This window comes from Seriola dumerili, unplaced genomic scaffold (genome assembly GCF_002260705.1).
Source record: "Seriola dumerili isolate Sdu_G_001 unplaced genomic scaffold, Sdu_1.0 BDQW01000807.1, whole genome shotgun sequence".
Taxonomy (NCBI): domain Eukaryota; kingdom Metazoa; phylum Chordata; class Actinopteri; order Carangiformes; family Carangidae; genus Seriola; species Seriola dumerili.
The window spans coordinates 2,282,739-2,308,492 of NW_019175062.1; the positions used below are offsets into that span (position 1 = coordinate 2,282,739).

General features: G+C 40.0%; 1 pseudogene; it reads left to right on the top strand.

The window, feature by feature from the left end:
* The first annotated feature begins 1,247 nt into the window (after positions 1-1,247).
* Positions 1,248-24,306, top strand: LOC111237060 (annotated as a pseudogene).
* The last annotated feature ends 1,448 nt before the right edge of the window (positions 24,307-25,754 follow it).

Here is a 25,754-nt window from a genome sequence, read left to right on the forward strand (position 1 = left end):
GTGGATGGTTGGATTTCAGCTGGCATACATATTTTTAAGAATGTGACTCTGAGGTCTGAGTTATTTGTTTCGACTTGAGCTAGCTAACCAGACAATACAGTAAGTTTGTACAATTTCTCATAACTGTCTGTAAAGCATTCATCTTGTCTCTCCTCTGGCAGAGCAGGGTCATATCAAAATTCAACACTACTAATAAGCTACGGTACGTTACTGTGTTTTGGACTTTCCAGGTCTCAGTCCTCAGTTTGCTGTTGGTCAAAAGTACAAATTCACATCAAAGTTTTTAAATTCATGTTGATCACTATTGTGAGCAGATCCAGTCCTGCAGTTGTGGCATGTACTCCAGTTGTGAACCATCAGTTGGCCTCACTATGCCTCAAAACTGGAACACCCTACTGTTGATATTTCTATGAAATCACAGTGTAGCAGAAGAGTGGCTCTCACACATGGAACAAGAACATGTAAATGTATTTTTACATAGCCTACTTCCTGTAAAACCTGTATTTCATTGCTTTTTAATAAGTCTTCCAATGTTATTTATGGATTCAGTGCAGGTGTCGTGCCAAAACATGTACGTGCTAATAGGTTTGTTTTTGTGAAGCTTTTATATCTCTAGTAAATGAACACAGTTGTGATGGTTTACATGAGGGTGGCCTAGGATGGAGTCAAAATCCTGGCCTGAATGAGTGCTTCAGTCCGCCCTGATCCTCTGTTTTTATTCCTATATGCAGGATACAGTTGGAAATCTGTGTATGTACTCTGTTGATGCCAAAAACAAAGACAATGAGGACCTTTCTCTTCATTCCTGTCCCGATGCATAGCATGCCGCCGCCCACCCACAGCATGTGTGCAGTAGAAATGTATATACACACACAGATGCACACACACACAATTATATCATTGCATCACTGAAACTTTATATTACACCATCTTTGTTTAAGATCTACTTTGCCAATATTTGTTGCAGCTCCCCTGGAAGAAAACACACACACATGCTGGCATGAACACACACACATGCTTACACAAACACTCACACACGCACTGCTGCATCCCACACACCACCACTCCCTTCTCATGTAACCAGTTCCCTGCTCTCTTTAAAAAGCCACAGATGATTCTTGTTCACACACACAAAGATAATAGATAGGTGAGGATACGTAGAAGTTTCAGAAACAGTCAGAAAATCAAACAGACAACAATACAGTAAACCATCGAACTGACCCACACAGACACAAAGTGAGGTACTCATGGAAAAGAAGGAGGGTCAGGAGTGGAAGTTTCAGTGTGATCAGGCAGGAAACAGCCTGGTATGCAGAGGTAGCAACCTGGCTGAAGGGTGAGAGAAGGAGCAGGCTGGCTGTGTGGAGCCCAGTGGCCAAAGGGAGACCTGGGACTTTTCCTGACATTGGGCTCAATGTTACAAAAAAACCATCAGACAGACAGAGAAAGAGAGATAGAGAAAAAGAGAGAGGGAGAGCTCACTGTCTCCCTGTCCAGCTAACTACGTTCTGTTCAGTCCCACAGCTCCGCTCACAAAAAACAACATAAAGGTCTGGCTGAAAACGTCAGAGAAAAGAAGTTCAAACCCAGAAAATAGTGCATCTAAAGTGCATCTATCAGCAGTAACTCTGCAGACAAGAGACAGGAGGAGCAGAGTTGTAAAGTTGTCCATGAAACAATTGAATACACAAATTAAAGTCCTCAAAGTCTGTATTTTATTTTATTACAGAAACCTCCAGTGAAAGGAGAAAAAGCCACTAACATTCTAATATTGTATACTGTATTTACTGTAGATTTACTGTGGTTACTACAATTCTAATTTCTCTCTGTACTAACCTGTAGTTAAAGAGCTATATGCTTATTTCTCATGCTGTAGCTACTTTGTTGTTGTAGTTGTGGACTGTAAAATGAAAAAGTGAAAAATAGACCAACTTGGGTGATGTTTTTTGCTTGGTTTTTTATTTGTTAATTTTAGCCTCTTTGTCCATTTTACACTGAAACTTGTAGCTATGCTGCTGTAGATTTCATGATGTTATGCGGTGAGCAGGTTTCAGACCAGATGGAAATGCTCACTCTGCAACAGTGAGTGGCTCATTTCATGGAGTGCATTGTCGAGGGAGCAGAAAGGGGGCTTTTTCTCTTTTTCCTAAATAACATTCACATGTATTTTCATGTGTGGGTTTCAAGTTTTACAGCATTTGAATGTTTTATTTTAGGGAACATTCTTCACAGTCTGAGTAATCAGATTAGCGCAATTTGACCACATGAGCAAAGTGTATTGGTACTAATTCCACCGCTTTTCACCTACTCCGCCAAAAATCTCTTCTTTTTTTTTTTCTATATTATTGTTTCTTACAGTTAATGAAAGGAGGTAAAAAATTGATTGTGAATGATGTGAGAAAACCTATTGTAAAAAATAGAAAACACAATACTTTACGTCCATCATTTTCTCAGTGTGTGTGTCTGTGTGTGTGTGTGTGTGTGTATGTTTGTGTCTCCAAAAAATACTTTTATCAGCAGATTTTCGGCATTAATTCCAGCAGCAGAATAATTCCAGTAATGCAATATTATAAAATAACTACAGTCAGATTAAGGTAATTCTCCTCTTTACTGTCATGTGTTATTTCAGTGCCCTCTTTCTTTGATTTCTTTGATGGTCAGTCTCAATAGAGGAAAGAGCCACCTACACCAAATTACCAAGAAAAACAGGAACCTCCCACGGCCAGAGGAGAAGAAAGAGAATCTGCCGGCCTAACAGGCAGCTATCTCCCACATGGTCAGCCTCACTACTCTGAGTGTGTGTGTGTGTGTGTGTGTGTGTGTGTGTGTGTGTGTGTGTGTGTGTGTGTGTGTGTGTGTGTGTTGGGGGTGTCCTGGCAGTGCGGGATGACAAGGGGAATCTGAGGATGTGGGTGGACAGCGATGGGCCCTGAGAAGACAAGACGGTAGAGAGACAATGGGAGAGACTGAGGAGAGTTCGTATGACAATGCACTGAAATCTTAGCACTTAGCACTTTTTTCTGTTCTGCAGTTATGACGCTCCATTAATTGAAAATAATCATTTTATTTGGTAACACTTTATAATATGGCTCACATAGTTCTCAGTGATTTCTTATTCTTCTTTCCTGGAAATTATGATTTACAGGGAACATGTACGCAATGTTCGTTTGGTATATACATAAATTCCAATATATTGCTGTCCAATAGCAGGTGAGTTGACATTTCAAAATTGTAACATTTGTCAACATGCAAGCAAACAATGAATGAATATTTCATATATTCAATATTTCCAGCCATAAACATTTTAGCAGTTCATTCAAGAAAATTCATCAGGAAATGAACAACTGCTTATAGACCATATACAGTGCATTTGGAGTGTGCAAGTGTTCAGACTCTTTTTACATGGTGTTATGTTGCAGCCTTATGCTAAAATAAGGAAGAAATAATCTTTTTTTTCCCATTAGCAATCTACATTCAATACCCCATTCTGACAAAGTGAAAACAGAACTTTAGAAATGTTTGCAAATTTATTAAAAAGGAAGAACTGAAATATCACGTTTACGTAAATATTCAGACACTTTGACACTTGAAATTTAGCTCAGGTGCCTCACAGGGTTGTGGCTCAGATCTGGAGAAGGCAACAAAAAAAATTCTGCTACATTGAAGGTTCCCAAGAGCTCAGTGGAACTCCATCATTCTTAAATGGAAGAAGTTTGGAACAACCATAATACCTAGAGCTGGCTGTCAAAGTGAGCTCCGTTTCTCGTACAACGACGGAAGTTAGCACTGAACTAACATGGGACGATGCATTGTTAAACTAACAAACATCTGAAGTACAGCGGTTTGCCAAAACTGTTGTACCTTGTTGGTACCACAGTAGTTTGAACCATGTTGGTTTGAACCACCATGGTTAGAATGACAATGTTTCCAGATGTGTTCGGTCTGACTCACACACTTTGAAATATTATGCCTAAATATGACAATTGTGATGATTACATGATTCCTATTTTGGCTATTCATATTGTAATCACATTACTGTTGATGTTGTATTATATTATTTTTATTAATAAAGAATAGCAATAATCAATAATAATAGTAATACACTGTAGAAGAAAAAGTATAAGAACTATTAGCTAGGCTGTTACAATGCATGTAGGGAGGCTCTATAACATTATTCACACCTATAACACCTTTTAAAAACTTTGGCATAGCATGATGTTAGCTCAGTGGGTAAGTAGGTGCACACAGACCTGGGTTTGAATCCCTTTTTCACAATGGCAACAGAAGATCTCAGTGATCAATTGATTCATAAAGTACCTTAAAGATTTATGTGGTGTCCATTTTTCCTTTGCATATATTTGTAGTGAAGACTAACTTCAGAACTCTCTCCTTCATAGGTCTAGAAATACACACACACACACAGAGACACACACACACACACACACACACACACACACACACACACACACACACACACACACACACATATATATATATATATATATTTATGATCTATATTATTTACATTATTATATTACATTAAGGTTCACTCATGAACAGAGAAATCCATCTATAGAGAAATACATATGAAGTGTTCGTACAGCAAGATTATTGAACGTTATCAGTTTACTTACATGATGACCACCTATCTTTGTCTGCATCTTCAGTCATCTATGATGTAGTCACCAGGAACTACGCTTTTAACCACAGCTTGAGAGCTGCAGCTCGAACTATGCAACTTAACAACACTGTTTGTCGTAACCATGTGTCACTTAATGATGGTTTGTACCATGTAAGTTACCAACATAGTTACCACGATAGTTCCAACTATGGTTTTGGGAAACACTTGCATCCCAAGTGCTTAGTTCCAACTATATAAGTTGCTAATGTAGTTTGCAACTATGCCTGACTGACTTGAACCCAATCCAACATCTGGAGAGACCTGAAATTGTCTGTCCACCAACTGCACCCATCCAACCTGACAGAGCTTGAGAGGAGCTGCAAAGAAAAATGGCAGAAAATCCCCAAATCCAGATGTACGAAGCTGGTTGCATCATACCTAAGATGAATCAAGGCTGTAATCACAGAAAAAGTACTGAGTATAGAGATTTATGAGGGAAAAATACTATTACCTTTTCAATTTTAGCATAAGGCTGAAACATAACACAGTGTGAAAACATTGAAGGGGTCTGAACACTTTCTGAATGCACTGTAAATCGCTGGTTCTGTCTTACATGATGTCAGTGAACATCAGCCCCCAATCAAATGTCCTACAGAGTCTGTTGTCTCCTCAGTATCAGGTGTTTACTGCAGAGTGAGCTGTGGGGTTTCTAACGTGTGCATTGAATTGCATTGGATTTCTCTCTTTAGCACCCTACAGCTGCTGACGCCCTGCGTGACCTCCTGGCTTTATGCCAAAAAACAGCCTGAGCAGGGCTGCGACTGATGACACTTAAATATCATGATTCATTTTTGATTTGATAATTATAATAATTATTCATATAACCTATAAAAAATCCACTGCCCAACACGAGTTAATCAAAAATAATGTCCTCAAACTTAGTTTGTTCTGTTTTTGTTTGTCTGATTTAAATGATTATTCAATTCAATTCAAAATTAAAAATCATCATTATTCTTAAATCAATCAGTTAATCATATCTTTACTAATGTGCAAATAACCATAATAATATGAAGTATGAGAGATAAAAGTTAATTGATAATTCACATTCATTTTTGTTATTGATTGATGATTATGAGAAAAGCTTTGTGCAGCTCCACATGGAATATTGCATCAAACTAATGACTCCGTTCAGCATCTTTACACAAGCAAACCTCAGTATTTACATTTATAAAAATCAGTCCAACCAGCTGAGTTTAATCTGAATTTGATCAGCTCCATTTCTGAAATGTGCTGTTCATTCATTGCTGATAAATCTGCTGCGGCCACACAGAAAATATGTATCTGCAAAAAGTCCATTTGTAAGGAAAGATGGAAGGAACATTCAAAAAGTCAAACACAGTTTCACAACTAAGAGAACAGCAATACAAATGTGACTGTACATCTGTGCTGCTTAAGTTTTTGAGGAAAGAGTAATAACATCATTTCATAAGAAGTTGGATTTAACTTTGATTCTTCAGTTGCACATGAACAATAGTGAATTTATATCCCCAAGTTTCCCATTAAATAAAAAGCAGAATGACTTTTAATTTTCGTCAGTCCTATAAGTTTCTCACCCACAGAGAAAAAAGATGAAACAGCAAAAGTATGAAATTAAATAAAGTCATGAAACAGCGTCAATTTGGGGCCAAATCTCCAAATGGGGTTTCAAACTATATTTGCTGTTTAACAGAGAAACAGTGGAACACTGAGGAATTATGTAAGTCAGCACAGTGATGGCAGCAGCAGATAAATGTTGACTGATCCTGTGATGAGGGAGCTGAGGGGGCCTGGGGCCCGGGGCCCCCGCTGCTCACAGCCCCGGCTGATTCTGGAACCGATGCTGAAATAAAAGACTGGTAATCGAGTGGCTGTCGTGGCGTGGGCGTGCGAGCGCTCGGCCAAAGCAAAAGCAAACCCCAGGGGCCTCGTCAGCAACCCCTCCTTCCTTTTTCTTTCCCTCCCCCTTCCTTCTTGTTTTTCTTCTCTTCATTGTTTTTATCTTCTCTTTTGACTTTCTGTCTTCCACTCATTCCCTTCTTTGCTGCACCCATCATTTCTCTCTTTTCTTTGCCACCTTGACTCTGGCCTACACTTCCTTTCCTCCTTCCTCTTCTCTACTTCCACTCCATCATCTCATTTTTGTCTTTCCTTCATTTCCACCCTTCTCTTGTTGTTTTCCCTCCTCCACCCCAATTCTTTTCCATCCTCTCTTTCTCTCCTTTAGTTACCTTTCCCCTGCAGTCCATGCATTTCATTGTTTTATCCTTTCACTTCTTCCTTTGCTTCCCATCTATCCTTGCATCTATCTCTTATCACATTCCCGTTTTCTGCCATTTCTCTCCTCCACTTCTACTCTTCTAAATTTTCTTATTCCCTCTGTCTTTGCTTCCATTTGCACTTTCCCATTTTCTCCACCTTCTTTTTCTTATTTTTTTATTTTCATCCCCACAATGATTGTTTTCTGTTCTACATCCCACTTCTTTCTTTTCCTCTGTCCCTCTTCTGCTCCCTCATCTCACTTTTCTTTCTCCTTCTTTCCTTCCCTCTGTCTTTGCTTCCCTTTGCTTCTTCCATTTTCTCCTTTCTCCATCCTCTTGTTTGCTTCTCCCCCATGTTTTTTCTCCTGCTGATTCCTCCTTCCTCTTTCCCTTCCTTTTTCCCTCCTCCTTCCTTCCCTCTCCCTTTCCTCTTCTTTGCTTGTCTCCTCTCTTTTTTCTTCTTTTATCTGGCAGGGCTTTCACTCCTCTCTCACTTCTCTGCCACAGTGTGCAAACATTTTTGTGTCCGTGGGCGAGACAAGAGAAAAACAGGCCACATTTTCTGAGGACGTCCCCACAGCCAAACTGTTTCCTCATCTGAGTTTGTGGAGGCGGACGAGAAACATTCCTGAAAATGTGAAACATTCAGATGAGGCTTATCAACGTCGGGGCTTTTCAAACACTTTCAGTGTTCTGCAGAAACTTAGAGCTTTTGTGGTGGCTGAGCTATTGTCAATGGACTACTCACACTAGACGGAGCAGCCTGACTGTGGAACATTCTGCTGTCAATATGTACGTACATATATGATGTACATATTGCTTTAATGCTGCAGCTGGTGAATGTAGCGCTAATGTAAATGCTCTTTACTTTACAATTTCATTTTTAAAAAAACATCATCATTTATTTGTTGACACTATAATGATCTGAATTTGCAAATTATCTAGTAACTAAAGCTTTAAATAGAATTGGGTCAGTAAAAAGTGCAATATTTCCATTTCTAAATGTAGTATAAAGTTAGATTAAATACTCATTAAAGTATAAGTACCTCAAACTGTAAAATACTCAGCGCTGTATTTTACATGCTGAGTTTTAAATTACACTCTTGAAACAACATTTGGCAAAACCATCCCCACTCAACATTCACTTACTCACTTGGGTTAGAGCTTTCACCTGGTCTTCATCAGTAAATATTAAAAACTTTAATCATTTTAAACACTGTTAGTGCCTTTAATACTTGGGCTGCTGATGAATATTATGGGATGCTGTCAAAAGCTCCAGAACAAGCACGTCCTGTAAGTGTACCATTATTTGAAGTTCTTTGGTCAGCTGCTGTTCAAGAACAAGAATGAAATGTCAACATGACAACCAAGCAAAATTAGTCAGCTGATAAATTGTGATTTGGTTGAAATCTCCAGAACAAGTGAACACTGAGTGGACATTGTTGTGTGAAGTTTTAACACGTTTAGTTTGGACACTTATTCTTGCATATATCATGTGTATTTAACAACAGTTCTTTTTTCAGAAGAGTATTTATCAGGCTTTGGAAGGCAAACAAATTCATAGTTACATAACGGCCAACATTCACAATCTATAATAACTCACTTTGTGCTCAAAAAAGCAAAAATGAACCATTAAACCCCTATTCCCACCTGATTCGCCCACCTTCTGTGCACTGTTTGAATACTTCCTTTACCAGCTTTACTGTGTAATTTGATTAAATGCAAGTTCATTGTTTTGTGCATCAACTTGGAAGCACAATACTGAAACAATAATAGTGTTGGAGTTAAATTTTGACACAGGGACACTCATTGCAACAAGGCCTCAACATTAAAGCATGGACAACCTTACAATCCTGATTAAATCTGTTAACACTGTATTTTAATGATACAAAATCCCAAACAACGTTTAATTAAATTAGTACAAACCAGCTGACAGTGAAGGTATGGAAACAACCTGTGTCCGGCTGAGAACTACAGTTGCAGTGGATTAATTCCCAAGATGGCGCCAGTGTGTGTGGCCTGCCGTCAGCTGCTGTCAGCTCTATTGGTACTTGTGGTGTTTCTGTCCTTTGTCACCAGAAATGCCAACTCTGTACTGGTTTATGATCGCCAAGCACTAGGCCTACTGAATATCCAACTTGCCACAGAAAATCTGGTGAAGTACAACTTGGGTGGACAGAAAACTCTTCCCCAGTTCTTATCAGAAATACCTGCTTACCTATGCCGCATACCGGCTTCCCCGGAGGAGGCGTCAGAGACGCCAGGGTAAGCACGGTGGTCTGTTGGTGAGACTGAAATCCCACCTGGCACTGTTTCCTGGGACTAATCCCCACAATATTCTGGCTGAATATGGATCACATCATCAGCGTTTTGTTTCTTGGCGCCCTCTGGATCCTGTATATACCTGGCTGGTACCTGTTGCTGGCTCAGATGAGGAGATCCAGATACCACGCCTCCGTTCACCTCATCTTCGTAGTGGTGGGGTGAATCCCCGAAGCCTTAGGCCGCTGGGTCGGGCCCCCCAGACGTCTAACGACGTGGCTGTCAACTCAGCCCCGACCAGATTAGCCCTGGTGAATGATAGATCACTAGCAAATAAGACATTTATCTTGAATGATTTCTTCTCTTCTCGTGGATTGGATTTTCTGTTTGTGACAGAGACCTGGCTGAGTGTTGGTGAGTCAAGCTCATTTTCTGAACTTTTACCACTGGATTGTTTATATTTTAACTCCCTGAGAACCACTGGCCGAGGAGGAGGGGTAGCGACTGTTTTTAGGAAAAGGTTTCACTGCAGCCACCTGTCTTTTGGACTTTTACTCAAGTTTTGAACTGAGTATGTTTGAGTGGGATCAATCCCCTCCAGTGCTGTGTGCGACCGCCTAAATATAACAAGGGCTTTCTAAATGACTTCTCCAATTTCTTGGCCGGCATTATGCCAAAATATGACAGGGTTGTAATATCCATGTTTGCTGTCCAACTAAGCCACTGGTCAAAGACTTTTTAAATCTTATTAACTCTTTTAATCTTGTTCAATCTGTGACAGGTCCTACGCAAGAGCATGGACATACACTAGATCTTGTTTTATCATGTGGTCTACCTGTTTTTAATATTGAAGTATGTGATGCAGTCTTCTCTGATCACTGAGCCCTTTCTTTCAAAAATCCTGGAAAAAAATTGTGCTTATTCAATTGCAGTCCTTAAACTTACATTCTTACGTATTTCACAGCACTGAATCTATCTGCACTTTTAAAAGTTTTTAATGATCTTTTGTTAGCCACTGACTCAGGGGATTCTGCTATTCTTATGCTTTTAGACCTCTCAGCTGCTTTCGATACAGTGGATCACAGTATCCTTCTCGCTCGCCTAGAGCATTATGTAGGTATTAAAGGAACCGCTCTAGAGTGGTTCAGGTCTTACTTGTCTGACAGAAGTTTTTCTGTCAGCCTTGGTGATTGTGTGTCCTCCTCAGCGACTTTACCTTGTGGAGTGCCTCAGGGGTCCATTCTTGGGTGTATCCTATTTTCTCTTTATATGCTCCCCCTGGGGTCCATTCTTAGAAAACATGGCATTGCATTTCATTTTTATGCAGATGACATAAATGTATCTGCCCTTGAAACAAAACGGCACCCTACAGCCACTGTTGGACTTTTATGTTAAAACAACAAATGTAAATTAAATATGCTTTATAAATAAATTTGATTTGATTTGATTTGATTTGAACCTGGTTGGTAATCCAGTGGTGAAGACATGTGCTCATTTAGACATAGCCTCAGTGACGATACCCATAGGTCTTTGAAGAGCTGTTTTGAAGCTCAAAGTGAGCTGCTCCACCATCGCCATCTTGGCAGTGTCTGACTCCGCCCCAGCTAATCCAAAAATGGACAAAGAGGTGAGGTGTGTGTGGAACCGAGACTTTGGTGCATGCTGGTTCAATAACTGTGGCAAGCATACACTTTTTGTACCAGGCTGTAAACATGTTTATTTCTGCTGCAAAGTTTTACATTTTAACATGGAGCCAGTCTCAAGTGGCCATTCGAGGACTTGAAGTTTTTGGCACTTCCATATTGGCTTTATTTTTCAGGGTTAGGGTTGCTGCTTGGTTCATTCACAGCCATAATATCCAGGTGAGGTAACTGTGGTAAACCTCTGTGTCAGTGATAAACCTTTAAGTGTGTGTGAATTAGGATGACAACAGAGAGTTAATTCCCTGTCAACGCTCATCTCCAGGATCTGGAAGTGGCACCGGATGATCTACGGCTAGTGACAGGGGACACAATAAATACAGCCCGCAAAATGGGGGATGGCTTCATTAGTCACAGCTTTCATTATGGCATGACAGCATGTGTGTGTATGTCGATGTGCTAATGTTCCATCCTTTCATCACTCCACATGCACTACTGCTGTGTGTGTATGTACATGTGTATTCAAAGTGTGTGTGCATCAATATGTGCAAGTGTGTGTCTCATTAATATTTGCATTCAGGCACTGGGAGAATATTTAAAGGGTTTTTCCATTGACACTGGGCTATCAGTGGGGCTGTAGTCACTCTGTCAATCTGTCACATTAATGTGTGTGTGTGTGTTTAATGTCTCTGTCAAACACTCCTGTCATTTATTCAGTCAGTGATTATACATTAGGGAGGAGGAACGTTTTTCCTCTCACTGCCTTTATGTGTGTATGTGTGTGTGGCCTCAATCCTTGTAGGGTGGTGGCATTTGAATTCACAATTAATGCCCAGTCAGAAAAAAAGTGGTGCAGGAAAATTCATTTGCACAGCTCTGCTAGCGGGTGAGCTACTGCAGCTGATCAGCTAACCACTAACATGATAGCTACTTTGGCACATGCTAGCACAAGCCAATAGTCAGCTGAGCTAGCTTCCTTTTATTACCATGTGTATGAACAAGAGGAGAAAAGTGAGAATCTTTGACAGTAAGACCCCATTGTGATATCATCATATTTGAAAGAGGGAGAGGTGTGTAGTATAGGATATCCCCCTGTGTTACACGTGGTGGTGATGGAATGAAGAGAATGATAAAGATAAAGATATGGATATGATGAGGAGTGGACTCAATGGATTCATCCTGGATATGAAGACTAGAGGAGGGACACAGCTATACACACTGAAATGATGAGGAGAACAGATGTAATGTTTGACAGCAACAATATGATTGGCTGATTGAGATCATGGTGAAATCTGATTGGTCAGTTGATTAGAAGACGCAGGGAGAGAGAGCGCGTGGGAGAATAGTCCTCCTGACTGAACTCATACTGAGCTTCATTTGATCTATTTCATTGCAGCATGTTTTGACGGAAACATAATACTGTCCAGATTATAACCATAGGCAGAAGATCAGAGTTCACAGCTGCATTTTTATGATTTTTAATGTGAATTACTGTAAACAGAGAAACACATGAAATGTTAACATTTTTTTAGCATTACTTTTCAGTCCCCTCTTGTGTGGTACAACAGCTTTATACCAGAGGACCAACCAGAACACCCACAGTACAGGACAGGAGAGGACAGGACAGGATCAAAAAGTGAACCCAATAGTGCATTAGAGATGCAGGGTTTCCACAGTGGAACAGTGCAGTGCAGTGTGATGTCAGATCAATCAGACCACAGCAGGGTGGAGCAGAGGTGGATGGTGACGGGGATGATGACTGTACACTTACAGCTATGACACTTTACTCTGGAACTTTACAGGGGCGGCTGCATGTTTGTATTAGCAGGGTGAGAGGCTCTAATGTCTGCGTATACGTATATATTTGTGCCTGTGTACCTGCGTGACCTTGTGTGAATGTGTATGTTCCAGGGGAACTAGCCTTTCATTCATGTTGTCAAATATTAAATGAGGGCAAAATGCCCAGAAAGATAATCTTAAGGGTAAAGTTCAGATTTTTTTCAATCATAATGCAGTACTTAAATGCCTACGTGTATTTTTAAAAAATGTCATTCGTTGCTCTTCCCTCCTCGCCATACTGACGGTCTTCAGTGCACTCAATTGCACTCTGAAATAAGCAGAAGGCTTCAGCATCAGGAGTTAGACTTTGTTAGACAAATTATACTATATAAAATAATCCTTACTATACCAAAAAGGTTTAGTTAAACATTTTGGGGAAATGATTTACTTTTTTGAAATTAATGTGATGAGAAGATTGATATGAGTCTCATGCGCTACAGAGCTGAAATCAGGACATTTCTTCACCAACTTCAATGGACGTTGAGATGAATTTTCCCAGTCTGAAACAAATTTTTCCAATTATTCCACACAACATAAGTGCAGAACAACATGCTGCATCACAGAAATGTAAAAATGTCTGGGAGTTTATGTTTTGAAGCCGCAGTTTTCCCATCTGCTCAACTATTAGTATAAACCCTTGTGTGGTTTTAGGGTAAGTTCAATTACAGGTTAAACAAATAAAAATATATTAAGCAAGTCACATAGGTTAAGAAGTGTTGGTATGGTCTTTCTAGCTTTGCAGAGAGCCAGGGTAGGGCAAGGATAGTGGTTTCCCCATACAGTCTTTCTGCTAAGCTAGTCTAAACACTGTCTAACTGCAGCTCCATACTTCTTCCACAGATATGAGAGTGATTATTATTATTATTTATATGAATGTGACCAGTGGACAAGCAGTGTACAGATTAGCTGTAAGCTTGCTTGCAACGTATGCACCAACCATGTCAGTGGGAGTGAGACTTTGACTGTTTTCAGCTCAGCCTCTGACTGATCTCAGATCTCACCAGGAACTCTTTTTACTTTGTGTCAGTCCTGGGCAAATGTGTGACTCATTGCGTCTTTCCTTTAAATTCCTTTAAAGTAGAGTTACATAAACAGTTTCTTGTTTACATGTTAAATCTCTTGAATAAGGTTATGAACTCAGCACTACTATGTAGAACAGTAACAGTTACAATATGACCCCCCCCCCCCATCTGAGACAAGGCGCGTCTCTGTATACCAGAGATTTCCAACTCTGCAGCTTTCTTCTTTTATCATTTCTCTGGTTGTTCTCTCTTCTTTCCTTCTCTGCTATCTTGGACCGATATCAGAGTGTTTCCACTCGCTTTCATGTTTCACACAGCAGGCGATGAAAGCTGTCAGTCTGTGATGCAACAAAGCTAACAGTCATGGTGGCAGTCGAGCCACTTTAAAGGAAGAATTATGGATTTAAGAGCGGTGACTTTCAGAATTAGGGGTAATGATCTTCCACCTCGTGAAAAATTGGATTTTTGTGTGTTCCGGTGGGCACTGGTATGACATTAGAAAGACTTTCCGTATTTGAGTAGGACACTGAAGGACCTACTGCTCACTTTAAAAGAACCTCTGGATCAAAGCTTAATGTCTCACTTTCAGTGTATATACTGTGGCTTTGGATTTATTGCCACAGGTCCAGACTATTGAACAAAAGTAGCATCATAAGAGACAAGAGAGAGACACAGAATATATCAAATTTCACATATATTACATATATTTCCCAAAAATTGTACAGTATATTTCATATAGTATTGATATTTCTTTGAGGAACATCTCAGGAAATGCATTTATTTTCTTCCTTCTGAGAGTCATGTCAGGTTCAGACTACATGATATCAGCCTGATAATAGCTAGACCCAACAGGCGGGATCAGGCACAACAACTAAAAGGGACACAAGACAGCAAGTATCACACCGCTTCAGACTCCATTCTGTTTGTTCCCAGATGTTGGTCCCTGTCATCTCCTTCTGATGACATTCAATTGAATTCAATTTTATTTATATCACACTAAATCATAACACATTATCTCATTGTACTTTACAGAGGCAGGTCAAGACCTTTTGATATAAGAGAGACAAAGCCAAGAGTGGAGAGAAAAAACTCCCTTTTGACAGGAACCACCAACAGAACCAGACTCAGGGTGCCTTGACTGGTTGGGTTGAGAGGAGAGACAGAGGGAGAGGGGGGAAAGAGGGAGGAGAGGGGGAGAGAGAAGAGAGAGAAACCAGGAACAGCTGTATATACTGTTGTATTCAAGCACAGTCAGACTGGTTAATTCATTAATTGAGGACTGAGGAAAGAGAGAGAGAGAAAAGAGAGAGAGAGAGAGGAGAGAAGCACAAACTACAGGTAAGACAAGACACAATGTTGATCACATGCAGTAGCATGCTATAAATGCATGGGAGAGTCAGAGAAATGTAGAAGAACTCAGTGCACCATGGGAGTTCCCCAGCAGTCTGGCCCATAACTAAGAGATGGTTCAGAGTTCAGCTGAGTCAGCTCTAACTATAAGCCTTATCAAAGAGGACATCAATCCCCATAGACTCCCATGTTAAAATGTCCAACTTTACAGCAGAAATAAACATGTTTACAGCCTGGTACAAAAACTGTTTCGCTCTCTAGAGCTAATTTCCTCCTTCATGACAATTGTTTATATAAATCACCTGTTTACATTTTATTAAGGCTTAAGGTTATGCATAATTGAGGGCGAGGCCTGCGTGCACCAAAGTCTTGGCTCCACACACGCCCCTCCTCTTTGGTCATTTTTGGATAGCCGATGTCAGACACTGCCAATGGCAATGGCAAGACAGCTCACTCTGAGCTTCAAAACCACTCTTCAGAAACCTGTGGGTGATGTCACAGAGGCTACGTCCATCTTTATTTACAGTCTTTGGTTAGAAAATGTTTAGCGTACCTTGACATAAAGACCGAAAGAGGGAGGAAATGGGTAAAAAAAGTAAAAAAAAACCCTGAATACTAAAGATCACTTATTATCATGTTATAACTCTTTTTTTTTTTAAAATCACAGTCTGTGGAGTTAGCAGGACTTTAGCAGGAGTTATGTGATGGAGTTATTTCTTGACAAACCAACAACTGGAGCATATATGGCTATAACAGGTTGTCAGATGGTTTCTCCACAGGCATGATTGAACCAAACCTGGCAACCTCACTGTGACAGCAAGACTATGGGAAGCTGCTCACAGACACTGTACCCAGCTGTGGTTCACCAAGAAATAGTCTGCATGTGACTGTCCTAAAAACAACAAAGTGCATTTTCTACATTTCTGCATGTGTATGAAGTGAACAAGCTACAACATGTTGATCAGTGAGCTTTAGAGGTGTTGGCTGCTGTATTTTTGAACTTAGCACAGAATTAGGTCAAGTCTTATGCTAAGCTAGGCTAACCACATCCTGACTCCAGCACTGTACTCAGCATATGAGATTGATGTCAATCTTCTAACCTCACTTTCAGAAAGAAAGTGAATAAATGTATTTCCCAGTGGAACTAGTGTTTTAACTTTCCACAGGCTTCACTGGGTTCTACCACTTTTCTGAGCATTTTCTAATTGGCCTACCAATTTCAAAACAAGAACATATGTAATTTTACATTAACAACATTTTATAATTCAAACATGTACCACAGTGCTGAGTCCATAAGAGTTAAAATTTGTGGATTCAAAGTCAGAGAAATTTTAAAATCAAAATCTGTGTGGGAATCCTCCACAAAACATCTCTAAAAATATGGACTTTATACTTTAAAAAATTCACTGAAAGGATGAACGTGCTATTGTAAATGTATGCCAAGAGAAGATTTGATTGTTTCAATTGGGATTATTGTTGGCTATTGCTGTATATTAGGTTGTTTGAAAAATTGATTTTCTGGTTAAGGATTGGTTTTCTGTTGTGTACTGACATTACTCGAAGCATGGAAGTTGGGTAGGAGTAATGTGGGTGAGGTATTATCCCACAAAATACAAAGGAAATGTATGAGGTGTTGGTCCAACAGCCTAGAACAATGTTGCATTGAGTTAATGGAGGAGAGACAATAATCTGAATATCCAAAATAAACATTTATATTTAAATATGTATATGTATACATTAAAATGTGACCCAAACAAACTGCAGTTAATTAATGGATCTGCTTTTTTTTTAAGTATATATTTTTGGGGCTTTTTATGCCTTTATTAGATAGTACAGTAGAGAGAGACAGGAAATGGGGAGGCAGAGAGAGGGGGAATGACATGCACTAAAGGACTGTCCGATGCGGGATTCGAACCGGGGCTGACTGCAGCAAGGACTGTAGCTTCTACATATGGGGCACCTGCTCAACCCACTGCGCCACTTGATGGATAGGATAAAGATGTGTTTGAGTCCATCAGGCTCTATTTCCAATAATTTGGTCCAGAGCTAAATTTCATGACAACAACTAGCTGCATCGCCAAGACATTTACTGCTGATATTCATGATCTTCAGATGTTGAGAACTTTTGAATTTGGTGCTTGGAGTTAATATCATAATGCAAATGTTCAGAGCTAGTGCAGGAAGTGTAATGAAGCAGAAAGTAAGGCTGTGGAGGTTGCAGCGGTCAATGGATGTGTACTGCATTTGACTTTGGTGTGGGAGGCTGGAGTTTGAATCTAACCCATGATCTTTTCCCATCATTGCCATTTACAGTCATAGACCTAGAACTTGCCTGCATTTGCCTGTTTTTCTGATGAATTAGATATGCTTCAGTTTTAGTCAATGCAGCTGTCTACACAGGCCATGAAATGGCTGGTGTTACACTTGTGCTTTATGTGAAACACTGTGACCTGAAGCTTCTTTTCAGGCCTCATGTCTATTTCTTCTGTTTAAAACATGTAACTACAGGGCTTGTGTATTGGGCTGCCATGACCACACAGTAGTTCTGTAGCTGAATACATCCTGTGGAGGACTGAAGCTGCTGCTGTGATGTGCAGCTATTTTTCCAGTCTGTCTACAGTGAAAACAAATTGTGCAGTTTTTTTTTTACTGTTGCATAAAATTAGTAACTGAATTTTTATCTCACGGTGTTTCTATTTCATTTGTCACTCCCTTTGTCTTGTCTTTGTTTTATCCATATTGAATAATAATGCATTTGTTATTTAAATGAACTGATTTCTATTTCTGTATGTAAAAGTTTTCTGAGTCAGAATATATTCATTTAAAACCCTTTCCAAAAACCCAGAAACACACTGTTACTCACATGGTGGCACTGATCTCCTATGTTTTTAATAAGCTGTGCATACAGTTGCATTATGTGATACTTACAGGAATTTGCATTTCCAGGGTGTTTAACATTACTGGTGGCACTGAAAGACCAGTGGCATTAGGCATGTGGTGAACAAAAAATTTCATTTGACCCCATTATTTACCCTTTACGTACCCTACTGCAGGTACAGCTGTCATCTTCAGAAATTCTATGATGATTTTTCCTTCACAGGCCTCATAGTAAATAGTGAAGACCAGAACTAGAGAGACCAGTTTGAGAGCTGCTGCTACAGCTGGTTACACACATTTCTTTATAGAATTAACTTTTTAAAGGCTCTTCACACACTTCTCTTTACCAAAATTCAGCTCAGCACAACAGTTAAAATATACTAATGCACCAAAACACACATTCACACACATCTGAGGATCAACTCTGGTATGGGAACACTGACAACTTTTGTTTCTCAACAAGAAAACACAGTGAGCTACAAAACATCACAGTATGGATCACTATTGTCTATGAAGCAGCTTTGATTGATTTTTTCTATTTGGCATGAACCAAGATACTATTACAACAAAAAGAAGAGCATTTCTTTACTGCATGGATTGTGCTGCCCCACAGCATATGTCACAAACATGAATAGCTGAAATATGCTCATGCATACTGCAGCAACTGATCATCAACCTTCCACCTCTATGAGAAGAAGAGTTCCTCTGTGGGGCTGAGGGATGGAGAATATGGGGCAAGGAAAAGTGACAACGTGACACGGGGAGAGAATGGTGAAATGCAGTGTTATCCCATACAATTACAAAATGTTCTGATGGATTTCGCCTCTGGCACAAGTCTCTCATGGATGTCATCAAGGAATGAAAATAGGCCTCAGTGTTTTAAGGCCCAGTTAGCAATTCATGCTATGTGCCTGACTTCGCCCCTAACTGCCAGCTATTCCAAAAATGACCAAAGAGGAGGGACATGTGCGGAGCTGAGACTTCGGCGCATGCTGGTTTGTAATAAGCATACACTCACCCACCTGTCACTCAAAGAGGCCACGCCCTCAATTATGCAGAACTTTAAGCCTTAATAAAATGTAAACAGGTGAGTTATATAAACAGGTGTCATAAAGGAGGAAATTAGCTCTAGAAACCAAAACTATTTTGTACCAGGCTGTAAACATGTTTATTTCTGCTGTAAAGTTGAACATTTTAAAATGGGAGTCTATGGGGATTGACTCACTGTTGGAGACTGATAGCAACTGTAAACAACTGTGATCATGAAATTTACTGTTAGTAAGAAGAAGGAGCTGATTATTGACCTCTGAAAAAGGAAAGCTGCAACAACAATTCTCATAAAAATTATCAGGTTAAAATTGTTTCCTCTCACAAACATCTCAGGGTTCATACTGAAATTAAATTGAAAAGACAACATAATGTTACTACTGTTCTTCAAGAGACTGCACCCAGGTTTCTCTGGATATTTAAGTCCATCAAGGACAGTAGGATTTATTTTAATTTTTAATTTTTTGGCAGGTTTGTGGCAAGTGCCTTGTTTTATGCTGGTGTATATTTAGATTGCAGCACTACTGCCAATAACAGAAACAGGATTAACATGTTCATCAAAAAGGTTGATTCTATAATAGTTTGACTCCTGGTTCATGAGACGGCTGTGGAGGGAAGAACCAGATGGACAGGACCAGGCTTCTGTCTGAACGTCACCTTCTCTGTGGTTACACAAAGAATGATTCTGAAGGTCTTTTTTGTCCATGGCTACTGTAACAAGTCATGAATTATATGATGCCATTTTTGTTTCAAACACATTGTTGTTAATTTGCATTACTTTTTTATTGACCTTTTATTTGTACAGCACTGTTTACATTTGATTAAAATTGTGAATATTAAAATCATCACAAAAATATAATAAAATGAAATAATTATCATTATTAGACATGGCTATTTAGACACTCAAGATTATATCAAGGTTATATTTCAGGGTGGCTGACATTTACCTGTCCTTTAATAAACCTTTAGAACCGAGAAATGTATTTAAAGACAGTGAAGTATTTTTCTAATGAATAAAAATATTTACTGAAGCCACCAATGAACACCTCAAATTAAATGTCATATCAGATGTTGAAGTTGTTTTGTGGAGCTGTGGTTTGGGAGAAGTATCCATCATACCCACTCCCTGATGTCTGATATTTAATATGACTTCAGATTAGGGGAATTGAAAGTCTTTAATAAACCTTTCAGTCCTCCATATATGGGTAGTGAAAGGCAGCAGTGTATGTGCGGGTGTTTGTTGATCTGTCACTTGAAGATGGGTCAGATTTAAATTTAAACCATATGAGCTTTCTCACTTTGACTGTTACACAGTCATCGTCTCTCCACCCCACTCACACAGATAAACACACACACATTTGCATTCACACACCCCATTTGCTGTACACCCACACAGAGAAAGTATGTACTAAAGCAAACAGTATCCAGTGTGGGTTTTGCCTCAATGTCTGTGACAATTAAACAGGAACTAATTGTATATTCTCTCATATTAAACTTGTGGCAGTGGTATAACCTGAGTGGCAATTCTTGAATGTAAACTAGCCTATATTATGTGGAAGATAACATGATACTGTGTTGTCTGAGAGGTATATCTATACTAGGTCCACAATGTCAAAGTCTAGTTAGATAGTCATTCCATCTAGTTTTAACTTTCAGGAAGTCCAGAGAAGACAAAATGTAATGTCATGTCCTGATGATGAACTGATGATGTTATGGTGTCAATATTAAAGGATTTTTTGCATATTACAAAATGTTGATTTTGTGAATTAAACAAAACTCAAACTGTCTTCTGGTGATCATTAGTTAAAAATGGAAGAGACTCTAATATGAGGTCTCTCTCTCTTAGGGTCACTATATTGCTTACTTTCTGTCTATCTTGAACACCCACTGACAACCACAGGTACACTGTTAGTCACAGCGCAGTAGGTATATTTTAGGGACAGTACAGGGATTTTCCCTGCATTGCTGCTGCAGTAGGTTACAATAACTGTTATGTGTTGATGTCAAATGTAATCAATGACATAATGGTTTTATGTATGCTAACTCTAGATGATCATCACATCAGACTTTCATGATCTTTCAGAAGTGATCAGGGGATCTCATTTCTACTGAGATCACTAAATAGTTATTTGTAGGTGTGAAGCTGCGTGGCTGTCAGTCAGTCCATCACTTTTATCCAGACTGAAATATTTATAACTATTAGATAGATTGCCATGATATTTTGATTGATTTAGAGAATGAGTTATAATGACTGAGGCCATTCTCTCTTTACCTCTAGCACCAACACCAGGTCAAAATTAACTTTGGTTTATGACCAAATACCTGCAAAACCACTGACATTATACATGCTAAACACCAGCTTGTTAGCATGCAGACATTAGCATTTAGCGCAAAGCATGGTGCAGAGTACACAGTACAGCATTACAAAGCTGTTAGCATGGCTGTAGACTCTGAGTTTTGTTTATCTGGAGAAAACAGATCTTGATATGTCAGGATCACTAAGTAACTTCTAACTATATAGCCTAAATGTAGACAGCGCTGTCCTCATATCTTTGTATACTGTCTGGGTCTGCTTGTCCTGGTTTGGTCTTGGCCGCTATGAATAAATATGAAGGAAATTTTAATGTTACAATATACAATAATATTTTAAACACGTGTTTTCTGGTAGACAGTTTGCTGTTTCAACATGACATGCTGTGCACAAAGTCAGGTCCATACAAAATGGTTTTCCCAGATTGGGGTAGAAGAACTTGCCTGTCCTGACCTCAACACCATCCAACACCTTAAGGATGAACAGGGGCACCAGCTGCAAGCCAGGACTTATCATCAACATCAGTGGCTAATGTCCATGATTTTGGAATCACATCTTCATTTTAGGATGATGCTTGTATCATGTATAATGTTGTATTTAAGCTAAATGACAGACTCTGTGACCTCATTCCAATTTACCTTCCCTCACATACATACAAGACCAGAAAAAACATCTTATACAGGGAAAGAAACATAAACTTAAATGCACAAGTTTTAGTGTGGTCTGCAGAGGTCCACAGGTGTGAATGTGCCTGATAAGACTGTAAAAATGTTACTATCTCTATCTGCTTTTAAAAAGAACTTAGAGCAGCAGTTGCTAAAATATGTTTAAACCTGTGTTCCATGAAAGGCTGAGGTCTTTTTTTTCTACTATTTATTCCTGGTTGTGTATCTTACCTATTAAATTTATATATGGACTGATGGGACAGATGTTTTGGAAGATTTCATTTTTTTTTAGTTTTTTTAAAATGGTTTTAGGAATTAGGTTTTAGGATTTAGGTATTTTATGGCTGAAATTGTATTTTGTACATGCATTGACTGGGCCCCTATTCACAAGCTTATTTCTAGCTTTTGAACCTTATTGGGGTGTTCCGTTTTCACCTATTGCTATTTGTATACTTGTATTGTATTTTTATTTCTAATTTGTGTGACATGAAATTGAATAAAAGTGAAATGACAGTGAAAAAAACAGGGTCCCCACCAAGCATCCCAAGTATAGGAATGACATTCAAACTGGAAGATTGTGCAGCTCACATTTCATATCTGGGGTCAATGTTCAGTGTCAGTGTAGGAAATAATGTGTCCTTCATGTATCAAAGGGGAGGGCGAGGGTTAGGTTAAGCTGGACAACAGCTAGTTCAGAAAACATGTAGTCTGACCATGTCAGGAATCAAGTGTATCTAGTTGTTCTGAGCAGCCACACTGGAATGTGGAGTGAAAAGCTAACAGTCATAGAGAGGGGGGAGATGAGATATTCTGTCCAAAAGTGGAGATAACAGCACATATTTTCTCCTGGGAGACATTCATACTACTATGGCAACTTCAGGCTCAGATTCACTTCTGGGAACATAACATCAGACTGGCATTGGCTCGAGAAGGGGATAATAACTGGTTGTACCATCTCTGTTATTCTCTTTGCCCTTGCTATGAGCATGTTGGTCAAGGCAGCAGAGACTGAGTGCAGAGGCCTTCTGTCCAAGTCTGGCACTCAGCAGCCCCCCATCAGAGCCTTCATGGATGATCTTACTGTCATCACATCATCAGTGCCTGGAGGTAGGTGGATACTCCAGGGCCTAGAGAAGTTCATGGCCTGGACAAGGATGAGTTTCAAGCCTGCCAGATCTAGGTCCAAGGGTGGTGGATAAGTTCCATTTCGGCATTGCAATTTCATCCATTAAGGAGAAACCAGTCAAAAGCCTGGGCAAGGTCTTTAATTGTAGCTTCAGGGATACAGCAGTGATCCACTCAACCATCAAGGAGCCAGAATCTTGGCTCACCAAGGTAGACAAGTATGGATTACCTGGCAGGTTCAAGGCTCGGATCTATCAGCACGGCATCTTATTAGTTATCTCTTTTGAAAGTGAGAAGAAAATCAGCAGCTACCTCTGCAGATGACTGGGTGTGCCGTGGAACTTTAGCAGTACAGCACTCTAAGGGAGGAGCAATAAACTCCAGCTCCCCTTCAGTAGTCTGGACAAGGAATTTAGGGTCACTTGCTCAAGAGAGGCACTATTCTACCAGGACTCCAAGGACCCCAGAGTGGCAGCAGCAGACATCATTGTGCAGACAGGCAGGAAGCGGAGAGCCCAAGAAGGCCTGGAAGCAACAGAGTCTCAGCTGAGACACAGGGCTTTGGTAGGCACAGGGGCAATTGGATGGGCGGGACTGGGATCCATCCCACAACCTCAATACAATAAGACTCATGGCAAGGACAGATGTCATTATGTCATGGAGGAGGTACAGGCAGGTGTCAAGTGTGCAACTGCACTTGGGGGAATGCTGCTACCGCTGGCAGCATGACCAGGTGCTTAAGACCATGCCAGAAGCCATCAAAAGCAAAGCTATGACTAAAAACAAACATTGTCTGCTGCCAGAAGAACATCACCTTTGTCAGAGCTGGTGAGCAGCCGCAGGTGCATCTCAGACCAGCAGCTGGATTGCTAACCTCTGCCCTTGACTGGGAGCTGCAAGTTGACTTGGGGAGGCAGCTCAAGCTCCTGGACCATGTCATGGCAACCACGCTGAGGCCAGACATGGTACCATCTTCAGCTTCTTCAAGGCAGGTGCTGCTCATAGAGCTTACAGTTCCCTGGGAGGACCGCATGGAGGAGGCCAATGAACTGAAGAGGTCCAAATATAAGGAGCTGTTGGAGCAGTGCTGGAGGAGAGGCTGGAAGGCACACTGTGAGCCCATTGAAGAGGGGTGTAGAGGTTTTGCTGGGTGATCACTGAAAAAGGCCTACATCCTGCTTGGCATCACCAGGGCTGATAAAAGAAAAGCCATCAAGTCCACCATGGAGGCTGCCAAGAAGTTAGGATGAGGAGTTACACGTGGGTTAATGCTGTTGGGACACAAGCCAGAGCCTGATCAAGTCTGGCTGGGTCGCCTGAGTGAGCCCTGAAACACCCAGTGACCTCAGGAACATCACTGATGATGAGTCCCAGCGCATCCTATGTATTTTTAATCATAGTGTTGCAGTTATGTTGTTCACATAAAAAGTGATGGAAAGAAAAAGAGAGCTTGAGAGACAAGCTGACTCCACCTTTGAGTATTGCTGTTTGAATCAGGTATAAACACTCTTGATGTCAGACAATAGTTCTGAAAGAGCACAAACAGGCCCCTATGAAGCTTCAGAGAGACTCTCCTTGTGCTCGCGACAACATTACCCGCTCTCCCTAAGCTGCACCAGCTCATCCTCATCTTGATCCAAACACAATCTGACAAGCTGGCCTTTAGCCAATCACACATAAGCTGACAAATTTTAAAAGCATCTTCTCTTTCTGCTGTCATTCAACTGTCATTTCAACAACGCAAAGAATTTGTGATCCACCTCCACCCTTTCACCACCTCAGCTGTGGATGTTTGACCATCTCCAATCAAACTATATAATAAGAAGTTTCCCATTTATAAAGATGTTCCCATCCTTGAGCTCCATTCCTCCTCACCATCACCAGCATCCAGCTCCAGGGGTGTTTCGTCTAATAGAAAGCACCTTACTCCTTAGACGATTCCCCATAGTGATCCACTTCCTGCCAGGGTCTGAGTGCCTAAGTCTATTCCTTCTGTTCACAATGTATTTCTCATACTCTTTTGTTCCTCTCATCAGTCTCTTCTGATTGAAATGGTGTGGAGGTCAAGGTGGTGGATTGGTATGCAGCACAGCTGACTCTTATGCAGGACACCAGAGTTCATGTCTTGTCATCATCCAAAAGCTGATCTTCACCTGAATTTACAAGAATGTAGATGTTATACAGCTTCTTATTTGTAAATATTATTCAGAAATCTTCTTTAGTCTTAAGACCAAAATGTCCAATTTAGTTGTTATTTCTTTTTTAATCTCTATAGAACAGAACAGTATGTACTATCACAATAGTGTATATACCATTAAAATGTCACTGGTCACATTATAATGTTATTTTTACAACACAGACAGCATAGTTGTGCCATAATGAAGAATATCTCTGTATTTATCTCAGTTATTTATTTACATTTGGTAGGCTTTGGTCACGCTCTCACAAAAATATATAACAATTTGTTGTGTTTCCTGATGGCTGAGATAATATCTCAGCGTGGTCAGTGTCTAATCTAGCTTCAGCACAACCATCCTGACATCAGAATGTTCTGCATTGAGAAGTAGTTTCAGTCTGTGAATTGTGCAAAACACACACACACACACACACACACACACACACACACACAATGGAAACTATATTCCACCCAAGGTGCCCAATAATTTCTGTTTTCTGTCTGTCAACTTTTGTACTTTTG